The sequence below is a fragment of the Diceros bicornis genome, chromosome 11 (genome assembly GCF_020826845.1).
Source record: "Diceros bicornis minor isolate mBicDic1 chromosome 11, mDicBic1.mat.cur, whole genome shotgun sequence".
Taxonomy (NCBI): Eukaryota; Metazoa; Chordata; class Mammalia; order Perissodactyla; family Rhinocerotidae; genus Diceros; species Diceros bicornis.
The window spans coordinates 58,003,365-58,024,544 of NC_080750.1; the positions used below are offsets into that span (position 1 = coordinate 58,003,365).

Below are 21,180 nucleotides of genomic sequence, written 5' to 3' on the forward strand. Positions count from 1 at the left end.
TTAACATTTTTATGCATGTTTTCAAAGACCTAAACTACCTAAGGATAAAAGAGAAAAACATGTATCACCAGAAAGGAACACATTTGCTGGCAGCCTGCTCTCAGCAGCTTGGCATAACCTGAAGATACCATTGCTACACATTGCAGTGATGTACCATTCAAGAGTGCTGGTGCTGAGGATGTTTCTTCTAAACATATTGAATTGCCCCTAGCTAGCGAGTTGTTTAATGGCAGATTGAGCCCATATGTTAAAAAGTAGGAAATTATTTAGAAGAGTGCAAAGCTATAATTATCTTTTCTGTTACCAGCCAACATGTTGCAAATCATCTTCTCAAGAATACAGTTCTCTACACAGTATAGCTCAAACTTTAGCTTCTCTTTTTATTTTGAAAAAGATGAACCTGAAATAATTCAATGTGATGTTTCAATAAAGTGTCCCCTCAATCACTTATGGCATCATAATCTTGGAGGCTTATTAAGATGAAGATTCCTGGGCCTGTCCCAGAACCAGAGAACCAAAACCTCTTGAGTATCTACACTCAGTAGATGGAAGTCCAGAACTCTTCACACTTAAGCTTACTAGGTGGCTTTAAGGGCCCAGTAAATTTGGAACCACTATTTGCAGGACACAGACAGACGGTCACTTGCTGAAAAGGCTTAAACAGAGTTCGGTTAAATTATTGCTTAATATGATTATGTATGCAAAGGCCCAACCTAAATTAAAAGAAATTCTCTCCTACTATTAAAGTGATTGTGGTTTTGCTATCAAAGGAAATAGCTTCCAGGCCTTTCTCCTCCTCTTCATGTGTTATGGTGTTTACTGAAGAATAAAGGGAGCGTATGGAGGACTGTGATAGTTCTATTTGGAAAACACGGCTCCTATCCAATTTTGTACAGGACAAACTTAACTGGCTCCTCTTGGTTATTTTTATTTTAGCTTGGGGCTTTCGGGCTGAAAGTAACAGAGAACTGTAGATTGTTGGAGATTATAAAAGAAAAAAACATATAGAGGAGAAGAAATATAGGAAACTTTCCATTACCCACACAGCCACGCCTCATGAAATGATGAATACTCCTCATTATTCTAGATAAAATAGCACCTCTCGTTTGTACCAGCAACTCTAATAACCCAATGGCAGCTTCAGGGGTTCAGTTTTCTTTACATTGCCCCCACTATTAAGAAGTAATTGACAGGCAGGGGGAGACACCTGTTTGCTACTCTAGAGATTTAAGAATTCTGGTTTGGCTTCACTCTCTAGATTTGCCCTGTCTGCTACTGTTTCTACTTCTTTTGCTACCCTGAATTGTATAGGCACCTTATATTTCATATTCAAATCTTCCTGAAATAAGATATGATTGTATCAATTATTTTTTTAGTTCATATTGGAATCAATATTGCTCCAGAACTCATGCCTCCCTTAGGTCCAGTGTGTGACCGTTTCTTTTGGCTAAGGGGCAGTGTGAGGGAGCTAGAGACAGTAATACTCTCCCCAGAGAAATCACTACCAGAAAACCTTAAAGAAGGTTCCTTTGGCTGCTTTCCAGGGAGTGGGGTGAGGTGGGGATGGGAGGATGGGTTATGTACTTAGAATGTTATTGGTTTAGGTTTACCTATGAAAGGAGATAGAGAGAGAGTGTGTTTTTATTCATTGTTAAAGGTGATGCTTCCCACCTAGGCAACTCATTCTCGAAAAAAAAATCCTTTAAAACAGTGTTGACGTATAGATGGTTTGTTAGCTATCCAGCAGTTGTGAGTTAATAATATTATTTAGCCTTCTATGTTAGGTACTTTAGGTTGTGAATGGCAAGTTTTCCAGTATTCCCTGTGGTTTAGAAGAGTGACTCAGGATGCTAAAACATCAACCTCTTTGGAAATCTCAGCAACCACATAGCAGGTTGCTGGTTTTCTCCATTAAATAGGTTGCTTCTGACAAATGGCAATTATTGCCACAATAAGAAATGTTCATAAAGTGAGTATTTATTGTCTGACTCTATCATTTTCTGCTTGGTCCCTGGTTGTCTTTTACAGCTTGAGAATATTTCTGAGTAAAAGCTACAAAGGAAACAATGTTGATATTCACAAAAACCTGCAAATAAAAGCCTTATGTCTTAAATTCTTTAAAACCGAGTTGTGATTCCAGTAATACACTGCTCAATTCTTCTGAACAATAGGTGAAGAAGACTGTTATTAACATAGTTACATGAGGGCACTTAGCTGAGTATTGTTCTTTTGCTTTCGTTTAGGTCCAATGACGCTTCACCTGTTCATTGAATGTCCCACCCTGGAGAGAATGTGACTGTGGCTGTTATCAGCATGGGTAATAAACAAAGTGTACATCTTTCTTTGTAGAGGTGGTTGTGGGAGATTCTCTGTTTCCCTGTATAGAAAGAGAAAGAACTTTTCTATACCACTTATTAAAAATGCTTGTTTTCTTGTTATCTCTACTTAAGGACAAGGTCTAAATTTTGTTCACTGTGATATATTTAGTGTCAATCAGAGTGCCTACCACAAGATAGAGTCTCCATAGTTATTCATGGGTTAATGAATGAATGGATGAATGAATGAATTGGAGGGAATTTAAAATTTTTTTCTCTCTGTCATAAAGTAGCTTGCCACGTGGCTTCTCAAGTTTGAAAGTGCATGTGAATCACCTGGGTATCCGGGTAAAATGCAGAGTCTGATTGGTAGCCCTGAAGTAGGGCCTGATGTTCCTAAGTCCTAACCTAAATGATGCCAAGGCTTTTGGTACTTGTAACCCATTTTGAGAAAGCAAGCTAGAAAATATTGTTGCTGAAAGCAACAGATTCCCTAGTTCTGGATTTTTTGAGTAAGATGAACAATTTGTTACATTTAAAATGAATGCCAAGATCCACTACATGACAATATATTTAATTTTTATATTTGTTAATTAAAAAATATAATGTAGATAGCTGCTTTATAATCAAAGTACACTTTAAAATGTATCTGCATATTACTTTTCAAAGCAGCAAAATAGTACATATAGGCACGCAACATAGTATTTATTCATCTGCTTAGGATATACGTAATGCTTTAAATCTGCTTAAGCAGTTGTCCTCAAAGTGTGGTCCGTGGGGAACAGTGAGGATCCTGAGACAAAACAAATCCATGAGTTCAAAATTATTTTCATGATAAAACTAAGATGATTTTACCACAATTTTTTTTTAAAGCTAAAATGCAGTTTGCCTTTTCATTGGGTTGACATTTGTACAATAGCATAAAAGTGGGAGCTCCTTAGCATGAATCAAGGCAGTGTCATCAAAGGTCCTAGTCATTGTGTTCTTGACCGCCATGCACTCACAGTAAAAATAATGCCAGTTTCACCGAAGAATATCCATGATGAAGCAATTCAAATTCTATTTTATTAAATCTTAACCTTGAGTACATGTCTTTCTAATATTCTGTATGGTGAAAGGGAAAGGATGCATATAGCCGTTTTTCTGCATAATGAAATAGAGTGCTTGTCTCAAGGAAAAGCACTTGTGCAATTGTTTGATTTGTGAGCAAAACCGGTTACTGTTTTCATAGAATACAACGAAACCTAAAAGAATGACAAATTCTGATTTTTCTGATTTGGGTGTGTGGCAGACATTTTCTTGAAAATGAATGAAGTGAGTCTGTCACGTCAAGGTAAACAACTGACAGTATTTGTTGCCAATGATTTGAGCTTTCAAATAAAATCAGATTTTGGAAAAATTGTATCTGCCGCAGTGAGTTTGACAGCTTACTTGTACCTAACACTTTTCTGATGAGAAAAGTGGTGATATTTAAAAATGTAATTTTTTTGATATTTTATAATGAAATCTGTCAGTGTTGGGAAGACATGAATAACACACCAAACCAATATTTTCCAAATGACCGGTGCATTGTGTTAGAAAATCATACTTGGTGAAAGAGCCGTTTACAAGGAAGAAAGACCAATGGATTTTAATGTAGCAGAGTACAAAATGTTTGCTGATATGGTTTTAGATTCCACATTGCAACTAATATTTTTTTAAAGTAGCATTTGTCAAGAGATTGGGTATAATATCAAAAATACATAGTCTGCTGTTTCAATATGCTCTGTTAGATGAGTGCACTTTTAATTTGATGACTGAAATTCATAAAATAAAATTATCAATATATATTTAGATTCAGATATTGCTTCTCTGCTCTTTCCTACATTTTTTCGTTGAAGTATGTCTTGACTTGGTAAAATGTTGCCATCTTCTAAGCAATTTTGCTTTTCTACTAACATATATATATATATCAGTAAATATGTATGTATAGCTTAAACTATTTTATAATGCATATGCATATAATTATATAGAGTTATAAAATGTCTAGTAGTTGGTTAACTACTCATAATTATATTTAGTTTAATTTTCAGCCACTGAAAATTTATTTGCAACTGTGTGAGTGGGTGTTTATGTGTTTGTTTTTATGTTTATTACAATCCCAAGCATATGGATGGATTCTGTAAAAATTGTAAATATATATCTGCACATGCAATGAAAAATGAGCAGTTTGTAAGAATTATTTTATTTTTTTTTTTTTTGTGAGGAGATCAGCCCTGTGCTAACATCCGCCAATCCTCCTCTTTTTTTGCTGAGGAAGACGGCCCTGGGCTAACATCTGTGCCTATCTTCCTCCACTTTATATGGGACGCCGCCACAGCATGGCTTACCAAGCAGTGCGTCGGTGCGCGCCCGGGATCCGAACCAGCGAACCCCGGGCTGCCGCAGCGGAGCGCGCGCACTTAACCGCTTGCGCCACCGGGCCGGCCCCTGTAAGAATTATTTTAACACCAAGTCAATAATCCCACTAGTTAAGACTTTACTTTGCTCATTACTCCAGCTATACTATGTTTTAAATATCAAAGCCATTCAAATATTTGTTGTTAAATTTAGAGAGTCAAATGCAAAATTGGTGTTGCTTTTGGGTTCTCAAAAAATACTGATTTTTTTTCTTTTCTTTTCAATATTCTCATGGATCAAGTATTTTAGAGTAAAAAAAAGAAATATTGGCATGAAATTTTGTGTCCAGTATTTTCACCATAAGCATCTTTGCTGTAAACATTTTTGCCACAGGTGTCTTTGCCACAAGCATTTTCGCTGCAAACATTTTTGCCACCTAACTAATTGGCTGTAGGGCAATTTTGCCATAAAATATAAAATTACTGGTTGACAGTTTGGTTAAGATCAAATAACTAGTTGACAGTTTGGTTTCATTTCTTCATTGACGCAGTACTCCCATTTTTATATTACGTAAATCTTAGCTCCACATTTCCCATAGAACTCTGGAACGTCTATCAGTGGACATGTGACAATATGCCAGGAACAAACAACAGCATAGAAGACTTTTCACAATGCAATACAAAGCTCAGTTAAAAGTATGCATCCTAATATCTGGAAACTGATACCTTTCAATAAAGGAAGAAATTTTAGTGAAAAAGAAAAAATGCAACAGATACCCAAGGAAGAGCGAAATCATCAAGCAAAATAAAAATGTATAATACTATGAAAAAAGAATACAAAAACAAGTGCCTAGGTACAACCAATCTACAAAATAAAATCAGTTATTTTTGCAGTATTGTCATGAATCTACACACATTTTAAATGTATTCAAATATTTTGTATTTATTTCACAATAAAGTCTTTTTAATTTTGTTATTTATTTTTCGTGTTTCATTATGTCCTTTTTAATGTTCCTCTTTTATTTTTTGTTATTTTATCTTTTACACAAAATTGCCTTACAGTCAATTAATTACTTGGTGAAAATATTTGCGGCAAAAATACTTGCAGCGAAGACATCTATGACAAAGCAGTTTACAGCGAAAGAACATAGAACCATAAAATTTGTCAGTTGTAATGTCTGAAAAAACATGTAACTTCTGAGTTACTTAACTTCTTTGAGTGGGAGTTAAGTGTAATGACGTTGAAATATAACTAATTTTTAAATTTTTGAATATTATCATCTAAATAATTATGGAGTTGGCAGAAAGCCTAAAGATTTGGATCCAGGATTGTTCAGGCAAATGGATTGCAGTTTTGTATAATCTGCCTTGTGATCAGAAAAGTCTATAACAGGTCCATAAATGTAAGAAGGGAGTGAAATAAATGAATCATTTCTTTTTTGTTTTACTCTAGATCAGGAGTCAGCAAACTTTTTCTGTAAAAAGTCAATAAAGAAATATTTTTGGCTTTGTGGGCCATACAGTCTGTGCTGTAACTACTGCCAAAGACAGTAAATAAATGAATGTGTGAGGGGCTGTTTTCCAATACAACTGTATTTACAAAAACAGTCAGTAGGCTGATTTGGCCCAGGGGGTTGTAGTTTTCTAACCTAACCTCTAGAAAGATGATATAGCTTGTCACTGGGTCCCTGGCACAATCAAATATTTAGGAAGTACTTGGCTCAATGCTTGTCATTGCTATTTTTATCATTCTTACACTTTTAGGCGGAGAGTTGAATGCATACTGTGTGCCAGGCACTGCCCCAGTGCACAGAGTATGGGAGTCAGTGATCTCAATGTCAAGTCAAGGATATCGATATATACCTCACCAAGAATAGCAAATTTAATGGGGGCAACATGGAGGCATTTGCTGTGTCCATAGCAAGGGACCCTAGAAAGGAAAACCATGAAGCAATAAATGACAAGGTGCCACAAGCTGAGTTTTGAAAAGTAAATATATTTTGCTTGTTTTGAAATAGGATTTAAAAACCACACAAGTAAGAGGGTATTTGTATTTGTCTATATTATGCTTTTGAAGTGATGAATTTCATGCTTATGACAGGTATCAGTGTTTTGAGTGTACCTGACTTTTGCCTTTAATTTTTTATCTGTATTGTTTTGTGATGTCAGCTCCATAAGGGTAGCCACGTTGTTTTGTTTTGTTTTGTTTGTTTTGGTGAGGAGGATTGTCCCTGAGCTAACATCTGTGCCAATCTTCCTCTATCTTTTATACGTGGGACGCTGCCACAGCATGGCTTGATGAGTAGTGTAGGTCTTTGCCGGGACCCGAACCCACGAACCCTGGGCTGCCGAAGCGGAGTGCGTGAACTTAACCACTGTGTCACTGGGCTGGCCCCCACTTTGGTTTTTTTAATTGTTGTATCCTCAAGTAGTCACTGGTGATGGGTTCAGGCTCCCATAAGTGTACCTCTTCTCTGCTGGAGTTCTCAACCAATTGAGAAAAGAAAAATGAACAAGCAGATGGGGCATCCATGAATCTTCGTGTCTTTTTTCATGGTACCAATGGTCATCACAAATAACTTATTTCATAGGGTGTTATGAGGATTGAATGAGATAATACTCATAAAGCACTTACAGCAGTGCCCACTCTATCCACTCAATAGAAGTTACCTATTACTATTAACAAGCTACAATTGTATTTTTAAATAAATACTACTTAAATTAATGTGGCGTGTCTTTCATGGTGTTTTTAATTAATTTATATGCACGATAATATTTAAAATTAAGAAAACAACAACACATTTAGGCTCTTATTAGGTTAATGGTAAATTTTAATTCTACTTGATTAAAATTATAAAGAAATCTTGGATTTGTTCCTTTTTAATACATAATGTTGGCTTTTTCCTCCTCAAGTCGTTTACTATGATACTGTAATAGTTTTAAAGTTCCATTTAAATAGCTTTTAATTACTATTCTCTTCTTCATATAATACTTAAAATCAAAGATAAAAACCTATAAATATGAGCTCATACTCTTTTAATGGGAAATTCAACTCTGCTTGTTTATTGATTATAAGGGAATGCTAGATTTATCCATATATTGTATATGTTTGTTGTGATACTGAAATAGCTTTAAATTTTGTGTTTAATTATAAACTATGGAAGAGAAAGAGTCCTTCATATCATCCATTACAAAACCCTTTGTGCTGAATTGGTTCTTTTTGCCCCCTCCTTTTTAACTCCTATCTGCACCCCCCCCCAACACACACACACGCACACTGTGCTACCACAGATGGGCCAGTGTGCCCCTTATCTGTATCCCTTACTGAAGACAACCACTAACCAGAAGATCAGAGGAAAGGATGAGAGTGAGGTTGTATTTATTCCTCTGCAGGGTGTTACTGGATGATTTCGACCCTTGACATGAGGTCATAGGTCATGTTGGGCAACTCCCTCTACACAGCCCTTCCTTCTTCATACTCAAGTAAATGGTCCCTGCTCTGCCCTCTTGAGGCCTGAGGGAGGTAAGTGCTTCCCACTTTTATTAACCTCAAGATACTGCTCTGTGCCATGTTGGTTTTTTCTTACACTCTACCACAACTTTGTAAATAATCCTTTTTTAAATTCTCTTCAAAATATCCCAGTTTGAATGACATATATATATTTTTTCCTCAGGACACTGATGACACACTTTATGTGCACATAAGAGGAAAAAGGTTTTGAGAATAGGAAATTTTTGTCTTGTACTCAGAAACTTAGAGGCAGATAGGGGCCTAGAATTGAGGTCTTTCAGTTATAAATAGTATGCTTTACCAAGATCTTCTTAATTGCCTTCATTAGCAACTCTGAAGAAAAAAATGAATACAGCAGTGCCTCTGTCTATATTACATACACAAACACACACACACACACACACACACACACACAGCACATGTACTGCCTGTTGTCACCACAGGGTAGTGATTAAATGAGGGGCTTTAGCATCTGGTTGCTTTGATTTAAATCGAGCCTTTACCACTTCCTAGCTGTATAAGGTTGAAAAAGTCAGCCTCAGATGTCTCATTTATAAAGCGGGGAAAATAAGATTACCTACCTCATAGAAATGTTATGGAGATGAATTGAGATAAACTTCTAAAGCACTTAGCAGAACTGAGTGAAAGCACATAGAAACCACATAGAAAGCATAAATACCTATTATCACATAATTTTTCCTAATAGTATTAGTAAATAATGGTAATATCATTATTTATTAAAGTGAATTGCGGTACAATCAAGGGGATTTGCTTTGTTCTCTTTTATTCTATTTTATTGAATTTGTTCATTTGAGCTGAGAGTATTAAATTTTTCAAATTTGGATTGTTAAACTTGAGCCCTTTACTGTACCTCGGGTTCTTAAAACACCTGGCATTTTATGCACATTTGAAGGAAAGTATTCTTTGGGTTAGATGAAGAAGAAATATAACTACATAAAAATTAATTAGAATTTCTTTTTTATATTTAAAAACATCATTATCTTATAGCAGAATCATTTTGTTTTTGGTTAGGAGCCATTAGACACTTTAGGAAGCTGTGTAAATTTCCTGAGTCTACTCTAAATTTGAACTATAAATGCAGTTCTGTATTTTATAGTCACAAAGATTTATGTAGTTAAGGAAAATAGCAGTTTTCTGTGCTAAAATATTTAAAGCAAATTTGTAAAGTGACTCTATTATTGCTTTAAACAAATTCCACTTTGATAAAACCTGTATTTTCACATACATAGGTGAAAATCCAGAGGCAGACACACTCCTACAAATTATTTTCTCTTAATTTAAATCAAAAGAGATATTTTAATTAGGAAACCTACAGATGTTAATAATGAGCAGGAAAGTTTTCCAAAATAGATTTAAAAATTTCTATACTTGTTTAAACAACTCCTTTTTAAAATATGTTCACATTGAAAATAGTCATTTCCTTTGATGATAGCCATTCTAACAAGTGTGAGGTGGTATCTCATTGTGGTTTTGGTTTGTATTTCCCTGATGATTAGTGATGTTGAGCATCTTTTCACGTACCTTTTAGCCATTTGCACATCTTTGGAAAAACATCTATTCAGTCCCCCTGGCCATTTTTCAATCAAATTGTTTGTTTTTTTGTCATTGAGTTGTATAAGTTCTTAATATAATTTGGATATTAACCCCTTATTCGATATATGGTTTGCAAATATTTTCTTCCATGCTGTAGGTTGCCTTTTCATTTTGTTGATTGTTTCTTTTGCTGTGCCGAAGTTTTTAGTTTGACATAGTCCCACTTGTTCATTTTTGCTTTTGTTGTTGAGCTTTTGGTGTCACATCCAAAAATCATTGCGAAGACCAATGCCAAGGAGCTTCTTCCCTTTGTTTTCTGGTAGGAGATAACAAGTGTTGGCAAGGATGTGGAGAAGAGGGAACCCTTGTGCTCTGTTGGTGGGACTGTAAATAGGTTCAGCAACTATGGAAAACAGTATGGAGGTTTCTCAAATAATTAAATAGAACTACCATATGCTCCAGCAATCCCACTTCTGGGTGTATATCCAAAGGAAATGAAGGCAGGATGTTGAAAAGATATCTCCACTTCCACGTTTATTGCAGCATTATTCACGGTAGCCAAGATATGGAAACAACCTAAGTGTCTGTCAATGGAAGAATGGATAAAGTCCTATACATATATATATATATACCCACACACACACACACAATGGAATATTATTCAGCCATCAGAAAGAAAGAAATTCTGCCATTTGCAACAACGTGGATGGATCTTGAGGGCGTTATGCTAAGTGAAATGTCAGACAGAGAAAGATGAATACTGTATGATATTACTTTTATATGGAATCTAAAAAAGGCAAACTCATGGAAATGGAGAGTAGAATGGTGGTTACCAGGGGCTAGAGGGTGGGGGAAATGGGGACATGTTTTTAAAGGACGCAAAATTTCAAGTAGAAGGTGAATAAGTTCTGGAGATCTAATGTACAACATAGTGATTATAGTCAATGATACTGTATTATATACTTCAAAATTGCGAAGTAACTAGATCTGAAATATTTTCACCACAAAAAAATTGAATGATAATTATGTGATGTGATAAAAGTGTTGGTTAATGCTACAGTGGTAGTCATATTGCAAGATATAAATGTATCAAATGAATGCATTGTACACCTTAAACTTACACAATGTTTTATGTCAATATATCTCAAGAAAAAATAGTCATTTTCCCTTGAAAAAGCAATTCTATTGATTAAGTTAAGCTAAGAAAAATTGAAAATAGAATAGAAATGAAGAAATTGAAATAGAAATAACTTTTATGGTATCAAGACCCTATAGTTATCCAAGCTCAATCCTCCCTCTAAATAGCATATAAATAGATAAGGACATAGATACAGATATAGATTGATAGTTTCTTTTAGTCATAACCTTAAACAATAGAAAGACTAACAATATGAATCTCCTCATTCACCTGCCTCTATCATTTAAACTGTATGATGCTCATTGGAATTGTACCTAATGGTGCAAGAAAAATCTCCTGATCTTAAATATGCTTTATAATCCTTATTCCTTCCGGTATATTTATTGACAATTTTCCTAATCTTTATATGGCTTCTGGATGAGGCTTAAATTACTCCATCTGTATACCTGTTTGAAATTATGCCACAACAATTATTAGCTGTACCACAGTTGTGTGCAAAAACTGAAGAAACAGTTATCTGGTATATGAATTTATGTATTAGACTTGCAAAACCCACATCTACTCCTATTTTTAATTTACCGCAGCAGCAAATCTCTGTTGTTCATTGAGAAGCTCTTCAGAGTGAAGATGAGAAGGACCAGTGTGTCGAGTAAAATGTAGACATTCAAATGGGAAATATAAGAGAGAATTCAGTATCCTCCTGTGTTGAATCATTTTCCTATTTCTCCCGGCAGTCGTTGCCCAGCCCCTCTGATCACACAGATGCCCATATACACTTGAGAGATGATGCATTAATGCCTCTCGTGTGCAGGAGAAAGAAAGTCTTATATTATCCCAGTAAAATCAAGTGCTGTTGTATTTGACGTGATTTTTCAGTGTCCGTTTTGTACTTTTCTTCTTTGTATTTTGCACTTAACTTGAAGTGGTGTGAATTTAGGTCACAATCACGCAGGATGGGAATATTAACAGATTTTTAGAGGTTGTTAATGATTACTTAAATTTCCAAAACTAAATGTGTGGCTGCCTCAGTGTTCTTTATGCTAACTTTTATTCTCGTTGCTACATTCTTGCCTTATTCTGCTCATTGAAGCAGCTGACTTCTCTAATTATAGAAAGCAGCTGTTCTACAAGGGCTGCAGCTGTTGCGCATAATGTTTATTTACATTGCCGTCATGTAATTTAAGAGGCCATAATGATTCCATTTTTAAGGCCAATCCCATATTCCTTTGTAGATTTTGTGGGCAATGAACTTCTATCTTTGTCAGAGCCTGAAGTGACTGAGTAAACCAAATGAAATCATGATATACTTCTCTGACTTTATGTTTTATGAGTTACAAATAGAAGTGTATAATTTCTTGCCCACTTAGTAATAACTTATCTGGAAAAGTAAGCATGATTATTATAAAACATTCAGTACAACATTAAATTTAAACATTTATGTTAGGTTACACAGTTTATGTGCTTCTTCAGACTTCTCTGCTTTGGCCTTCTTTTTGTCTCCTTGATTGGCGTGCCTTTTGTGGGGGGTTGCCCCCACCTTTTAGATTTGGATGCAGCATTCAACCTGGTGCCTGCGAGTTTACTGATGGGCCAATTGATTCTCCTGGAAGTGTGAACAAGTTAGTCCCCTGTGGGATAAGCCTTAACCAATGAGAAACAGGATCTGGGCAAAATAATTCCTTCTCTTTGCTCTCTCTCCTTGACCACTTCATGGTGCACGTCCTACTTCTTCACTCTAACGAGGAATATGCCATGTCATGAGCTGTACTGTGGAAATCCCCAGGTCACATGAATCTCAGGGAAGCTTCTGACCATCAGCGAGGGAGGAACTTAATCCTGCCAAGAAGCAGAAGAATGAATGAGCCTGGAAGCTGATCTTTCCCCAGTTGAGCCTTGAGATGATGGCAGCTCAGAGGCCTCCTTGTTTAAACCCTGTGAGAGACCCTGAAGCAGAGAACTAACTAATGTATACCCTAGTTCCTGACCTACAGAAACTGTGAGACAATAAATGTTATTATTTTAAGCTGCTAAATGTTGAGGTAATTCATTACACAACAATATTTACCAATTACAACTAGTTTAATTCTAGTATTCCCTTCTGTAGACTGCATTCTGCAGCTTTCCATTTTCTGACAAAGCCTTTTGTCAACCAGAAATTCCTACAACCACATAGACACCTAGGTGGGCTCTTCCCTTACCCCTAAAACTATGCAGCATTGTATGGGCCTACCTTATATTTTGGAGCCCTACCTGTCTATGGTGAAAGGACCTTTTTCCATGGATACCAGTCAGAGATTTCTCACATAAGTATACATCTCTGTGGATGAAACAAGCATGGGAAGGGGGATGTCTCATGCTACTTCTTTGTGAATGAGCTTTACCCTAATAAAACAAATTTTATATTTACAGTGTGTGTTCCTATTTGTGTGGGAGCTCAATTTTCATCACGCCCAGTGTGATGGTTAATTTTATGTGTCTAATCCAACCAGCATAGTTTTTTTTTATTATTTATAAAGCTACTTCTGTCTTATATTAAAGTTTATTTGTGTATGTTGATATATATGATCAATATTCTGTACCATTGATATATTTGTATATCACTGTGAAATGCAAACCATTTAATTATTATATCTTTATAGTAAATTTTAATATTTACTAGAGCTCTTTTTCTTTATTTTCTTTCTGTTTGATAGATGTATCTTGATTATTAATGGGCCTTTTATATTCTATAAAAATGTTGAAATCATGTTATTATGTTTCACTAAAACCTTTAATTGAGTTTAATTAAATCTGTAGATAAAGATGAAAGTATTTATGATATTTATTCTTTCTACCCAGAAACACAGGGCATCATTCCAGTAATGACTTTCAAATATTTATGTTTCTACATATATTTGTTTTTAGGCGCCTATAAATTATTTATTTTTGTGAAAATATGTTTGAACAGTTGATTTCTGGTATAAAACATGCATGGATCTAAATCTAACCACCTTACTCATGTCGGGAGACACTTCTTCATAGGTCTCTGTCAGGTCTGTACATATTCTTAGCAAAGACATTGATAGATTTTGTACTGAACTATCTTCTCAAGGATTTCTGGATAGTCAGCAGACTTGCAAGATAGAACAAGTGTCTTCTGCTTGGGCATAGGATAGATCTTTTGCTGTCCAGGATAATAAAACTAAGGACTCCTTCCAAAGCACGGGTTGTGCAAGTGTGCTGCCAGCCCGACTGGGGATTCCTAAGTTTGGGGTTCCTCAGCTATGACACAAAGCCACTGAGTGCATCATCTCTCTGGGACTTAGGACATGGCTGAGGCCAGTACTGCAGTGTGTTCTCATCCTGCAGCTTGAAGTCCTGTAGGTAGTAGCCTTAATTAAATATTGTATGAAACAAATGGAACGGATTTGTCCCCTGGCCTATATACAGTGGCCAATAGTCTAAGGTACTCATGGGAACATTTGACAAAAACTAGAAACGAGAGGTGGATACTGTTGGGAGACAATTCTCCATGGTTTCTCAGACCCTTATTAACAAGTAGGACAGTGGAGGAATCACCCTTCCCCATCTGTCCCACCACTTAGCTGAGAACATTCACTACTGGAGTGAAGTGACTGTAGTGTGAGGTATATGTCGAGATTCATTTTTATGTATTTTGTTTATAATGAGTTACAGTACTTTTTAATTTCCATTACAAGTTTCATTCCTGTATTATTTTGTAGTGTATACTTTCAAAAAAAATTAAACATATATGTTTAGCAGATATTTTTATGTTGACTTTTAACTTCATTGCAGATAACGTATTCTGTATAATTTTAGATCCTAAAATTTAGTGAAATGAGCATTATGGCCCAGAGTCTTTTCAGTCTTGATAACAGTTCCATATATGCTTGAAAACAATGCATTTTTTGCAGTTCTTGCTGACAGTATTTATAAATGTCTGTTAGGTAAAGTTTGTAATTATGCTACCAACTTTTCTGTAGCCTTAGTGATTTGTTTTTACTATCTGATCTATCAATTACTGGAAATGATAGATTGAAAATTTTCACATCATTGTGGATTTGTCCTTTCACATTGTAATCTATCAACTTTTGCTGTTTATATTGGTTAATTGAACAATATATTATCATGAAGTGGCCCATAAGTTCTATTTGTTTAATATTAATATAGCTACACCAGCTTCCTCTTTGGTAGTGTTGATATGATTATTTTTGCTCATTCTTTTATTGCATTTTTTTAATTTGGCTGTGTTTTTAGCTCTGCTTCTTTTAAGCAGCATATTGTTGGTTTTACCTTTTTATCTACTTTAATATCCATTTTTCAGTAGGAGTATTTATTATATTTTGTATGATTTTTGTTAGGTTTAGGTTTAAATCGACAGCCTTATTTTATTCTTAACAGTTGTCCTGCTTGTATTATCTTTCTTTTCCTCGCCTTTCTTGCCTGATTTAGGATCATTTTTTTAAATTAGTTTTTTATTGGTTTATTTGATCATTTGCCTTACTAATTTTATTATAGTTGCAAAAGTATTTTACAGAACCTTGAAAAGACTACCTTGTGGCTAATATCTGGACCAGCTCAAAAGCAGTTCTTATTCTATGGTAATTTATTTTTGTCTTTACTTATTAAATATATTTCCCAATTGTTTATTAATATAGTGAGGTACAGAAAGCAGGGAAATAAAGTTACATGGAAACGTAGTGAAGTGAGTAAAGGAGAATAAAATGATTTATACTCAATAAACTAGTCAGAATTAGAATTCATTAATGCTTAATTTCATCTGAATGTAAGAAAATATTTCTCTCAAATAGAGTCATCCCAAAGTGGACTGGAGTTCCTCTTCATGAAGTGAACTCTGCTCAATGAACTGCTTAGCCATTTTAGCTGTGGTGAATGCTCTCAAGGAAAACTTGGGATAAAGGAATTTCTCATTTGTCTTATTTTCATTGACAGCAAGTCCAAACCAGTCAGTGAATATTTGCACTTGGAAAGTGAAGGAAATATTTGGCTTCATTGGACCTGATGGAATAGTCATTTTAAGACAATTATTAACCGTGCTCGCTTCGGCAGCACATATACTAAAATTGGAACGATACAGAGAAGATTAGCATGGCCCCTGCGCAAGGATGACACGCAAATTCGTGAAGCGTTTCATATTTTTGATGTAATCTATGCAGAAATAGAAGTACAATGATGTACACCTGAAATTTTTACAATGTTATAAACCAATGTTACTGCAATAAACAAAAAATTATAAAAAAAAAAAAGACAATTATTAACCACTTTGAAGAACGGAAAGTTCTTAAAAAAATTCTCTTATGTTGATGAAGTTGGTGTTTGGCTGAGGACATATTTTATACTCCTAAGGCTTTCAGCACTGTTCTAGCTTCCAACCTTACTTTCCCTCCGGCTTCTTTAACTTCTGCCTCATTTGTGTTGTAAAATTATCCTTCATAATGGTGGTAAACTGATTATTGATATGCTCTAATAATTCTCCGATCCCTAAGAGTCTGTGATGATATTAGCTAGAACTTTTAAAAATATATATTTTAAAATAAGTAGAAGTTTAATTTTAGGTTTCATGACACAACTCTTAATCTTCAATTTATGAGTATCTGAGTGAAAAGAAATGACTTGTCTTCATCAAAGGTAGAACTAAGTTTGGGGACGTTAGTAATCGTAAATCCTTTCAGCCAGCCCTGGTGGTCTAGTGGTGAAGATTTGGTGCTCTCACTGCCTCACTGGGGCTTGTTTCTGTAAGGGAACCACACCACCCATCTGTCTGTTGTCATACTGTGGCGGCTGTCTGTTGCTGTGATGCTGAAAGCTATGCCACATGTGTTTCAGATACCAGCAGGATGTCTGAAGTACCACCAGAAGGTGAGAGGATGGTACAAAAAGATAGGGCAGGGTTTTGCTCTGCTGTACACAAAGTTGCTAGAGTCGCAATCGATTCAACTGCACTAACAACAAAATCCTTTCAAATGCCAAAATGTATTTCAAGTGGATATCAGTATAATCGTGTTTATTTTAAATGTCCCCAACTTAGATTAAAAGTAACCCTATCTTGCTAAATTTCTGTATTTTTTATTTAAATTCATTTTCATTGACTCTCTCAATTCCAAAAAGTTGATCATTAATCGAGAACCTCAGGTAAATCAAATGTTTGAAACTATTGGCAAACTGTTCCTAAAGCCAATTCTGTTTTATTTTAAAGGTTAGAAAAAAAAATGGAAAGAAATAGAAGGCCTGTGGCTTTCAGCTAACTGTAGCCACCTGACTTTAATTGTGATTTTTAACCAAAACCTTACATAGCTGAACAAAAAATTTAGTACTCTATTATTTACAATTCTATAAAAATCTTTCAAGAGTCCGTAATAAGGATTTTCAGATGTTTCTTCCTAAAGGTTTTATTATCTTTACATTAAAGACAGGTAATGTAATGTATTACCATTAAAGGTAACAGGATTCTAGAGATATAATTTCTGAAAAAAATATTTTGCTCTAGTTGAGGTAGTGTATGTCCATAGATATCAAAAAATTTGACTATTTTTAAAGAACATTTTATAATTGCTTGTTGTACACTTCTGTTTAGATATATATATATTCATAATATACCATAATATATATTAAACTATAAGCTAGCTACTTCATGAGGTTATCTAAAATTATGGTAATAATAAAAAAGTAATTTTACCCCTACAAGAAGAAAATTTGAGAATGGTGACCATTCATATTAAATTTATATCAAATTTTATAGGTCTTTTGTCACTGTGACATATTTATGAGGCTGTTAACTTTTAACTGCCTGGGGGTTATAATGTACTTGATATGACCCTTACATGCTAAGTCAAGACCATACAAGTTATACTGATTATATGCCATTCAAAAATAGGAATAGCTAAAATTTAGCTTCCTATGATTTAATGAAAATCTGTGAGAAAGGATGGCCATTTAATGTCTTAGAAAAAAAAGGTACTATATAAAAGATGTAATTGGATAATATAACTGAAATGCCAAATTTAATATTATCACTGACATGCAAATAATAGCACATCATTCGATTTATTTTAAAACATTAATTTGGCATTTAATAAAATTAGATTTTCCACAAGAAAAGTAAGTTTTTTGTATTTCTAGCAAATAAAAATTAAATGGAAACCCAAATCACAAGTCAACCTGACATACTGTCTTGACCATCACCAAAGAGTGCTGCTGAAAGAAGTATATTGATATAGAAGAATAATATGGAAATGCACTAGGGTTTTGATGGCAGATACATAATGGAAGTATTTATTTGATTGACCTTTTGTATAGTAATTTATCTTATTGATAATTGTTGCAAAGAGTCGATCTTTTTGGATCAGATAATAAGAGGACAGCTATCTTTTCTCAGAAATTTACTTAATAATTTCTGACCTGAAAATTTCATTAATTTTAAAACTCATTTCTAATATTTTTCCAAAAAGAGATCCTTATCATCTCTTATTTAAAAAATGATTGTAAGGTTTACCATTCTTGTCCTTTTTTCTTGTTCTCTCTTTCTCTCTCTCTCTCTCTCTCTCTCTCTCTCTCTATCGGTCTAGTAGACACAGAACAAAAGTAACATGATATTTTGCTGTGGTAAATAACTTCTCAACTGCAAATGCAAGTACAAGTTATAATTTTATTTAATCCCCATATTGCTTTTTAATTCTATCTGTGCAAGTTCATAAGACATTCCGGGGACTGGAATACAGTCAAATGTTCATGGAAATCAGTTTTGAATGTACAGATGAAAGGTTCTCAAACTTTAGATTACATCAGACTCACTGTAAGAGTTGTTTAAACACAGATTTCTGTGCAGTTACTGAAGGAGGTCAGAAATGGGGTCTAAGAATTTGCTTTTTAAAAAGTTCCCTATTAATGCTGATCTTGCTAGGCTGAGGGAAATAATTTGAGAATTATTGTAAAACAAATACAGTATTGTACCTTGGCTCTGACTACTTCATGAACCAGAAAATACAATTAATTACACATAAAGACATTTTTGATCTAATGCAGTGATGTGTCAGTAAAGGGTTCTGGACCTATTTCCCATTGTTTTTCTTTTTATTTAATGTAAAACATAAACAGATATGACAGGGATTAATTTATTGTTTTTCAGCTCTGAATCCACCCTTCTTTGGTTTGTTTTCTGATACCACAACAGGACCCTGTAAATCTTCCAGTTTTCCTTCCTCCAGTGCAGAAACACATGGGTCAGTGTGAGACTGCCTGTGGACATTGCCCCTGTGGCCTTCAGGGAATGCATCTGCTGCGCTCTGGGCTTCCCTCTCTACCAGAGCTGCTTCCACAGCACCTCCAGGCACAGAATTAGGGAGCTGTCTCCTCACTCACTGGGCACTCCTCCTGAGCGTCTTCTGTGGACTAACTTCCGCTTGCCCAAACCCTCTGACAAGTTCCTGGTCCACCGGCAGGCTTTGTGCTCCGTGGTGGCTGCTTCACTGAAGGGGTCTAAATATCAGCCTAGCCCACTGGGAATGGGTGCCCTCTCCTAAGTCCTTAGTGCCTCTCTTGTCCATGTTCCTCAGCCTAGACTATTATTTGCAATAAAGCACTTGCTTCATTCTGGTCCTATTAGAATTTTCTTTTACCACTCTTAATAGTTAATCACCTTTTTTATTAGTTAAGAATTCATATATTATTACATTTTCCTCTTCAATTAACTACAGTGATTAAGCTTCTAACTGTAACCTAACTGATAAATCCTGATATATTAAATGAAAGCTTGTTTTATTTCCCTACAGATAAACTCCCTTTTCTTGTTTCACCAGTGAGCCTCTTTGCTAAGAGTCTTGTGAGAGTGAAAGAAGGGAGAATGAATAGACTAAGCACAGATTAGGAAATACTACTTTAAAATAATAGTTGAGAAAGCAAATTGAGGAACATACATTCAAAAAATGTTGATGTTTTCGTGAAGTTTTTGATTATTTGGAGGACTTGGGTGAGATATCTGAAAATTTTACCTGCTTAATGTGGCAGTTAAGAACTCTCCAGCCAGCCCTGATGGCCTAGTGGTTCAAGTTCAGTGCTCACTGCTTCGGTGGCCTGGTTCGCTCCCTGGTCGCAGAAACACACCACACCGGTCTGTCAGTTGCCATGCTGTGGTGGCAGCTCACGTAGAAGAGCTAGAAGGACTTACAACTATGATATACAACTGTGTACTGGGGCTTTGAGGAGGAAAAAGAAAAATTAACTCTCATTTCCAAATCAACCTTCCTATGTTTTGCTTTGTGCTGAGATTCTGTTAACATTTCTTCTTTGTCCTCTGGCTCTCTGTTGGGCGCTGCCATTAGGGTGTGCTAGAGGGAGACTCCAAAGCTGCAGAAAGAATGAACTTAGTCTTTCCTAGTTTGTTTCTTGTGTGCTTGCTACATGCTTCCTGCCTCTTTCTTTCCTGTTAGCATCACAAGCTTCTTCATCCTAGTAGCACCTGTTCATTCCCTTACATTTTTTTCCATAACCCATCCTGAACCTTGGAACCCCCTCAGAGACACCAACTTGCTCCTGAGACCCCTCTCTAAGATCAGAGAGACACTCAAGAGCGAAGCAGCACCTCCTTCTGAGAGGGCTGAGTTTGAGTAATGAGGGCCCCTTTGCCAAACGTCTAAATGTGAATGGTGCTCTCCTCTTTCCTTTGTTCCACCAACCCCAGGGGTGGGAGCTGCCTTCCTGGAATAGTTTTTCAGTGATACCTTAGGGTTTTATTTATTTGTTTTTTTCTCTTAACTTATCTAGTTAACAATTTTATACCTGGTCAGCAATTCCTTACATTAAGTTTTTTTTCTGTTCAAACAATGGAGGAGTTTTTTGTCTCGTGACAAGACCTTTACAGCAACAGAGATTGGTACCCAAGTCATCCCAGGAAACAGACTAAAATATAAAGTGTTGAGTTTGGTTTGGTTTTTTTCCTGGGCTTGAACACAGTGCTGATCCTCTTGCAAACTGGAAATGGGATGCTAGTAATCCATGACATACGGTGGTATTATGATTAATCACATTTTCCCCTATTGCCAAATGTGATGAAGTCTCTACTGAAACAAGTGCCTCCGGGAAGCAGGCAGCTGCTGTGTGGCAGTGACAGTGACTACAAAGACTCTCCTGTGGGGTTTATTCCTTTCAGTGCCCTGAAGCACTTACAGAAAGAACATGTCAAACTTGAGGTCTTTAAACTCTCATCTCAAATTACAGTCAGACTTAGAGTATAACTGTGGTATTTCTAAAAGATTCTTTTCTTTCTTG

General features: G+C 35.5%; 1 non-coding gene across 1 annotated transcript; it reads left to right on the top strand.

Annotated features, from left to right (window-relative positions):
* The first annotated feature begins 15,950 nt into the window (after positions 1 to 15,950).
* Positions 15,951 to 16,057, top strand: LOC131411648 (U6 spliceosomal RNA). Its single transcript, XR_009221629.1, has one exon. It is a non-coding gene; the product is annotated as a U6 spliceosomal RNA (small nuclear RNA).
* Positions 16,058 to 21,180: the final 5,123 nt, after the last annotated feature.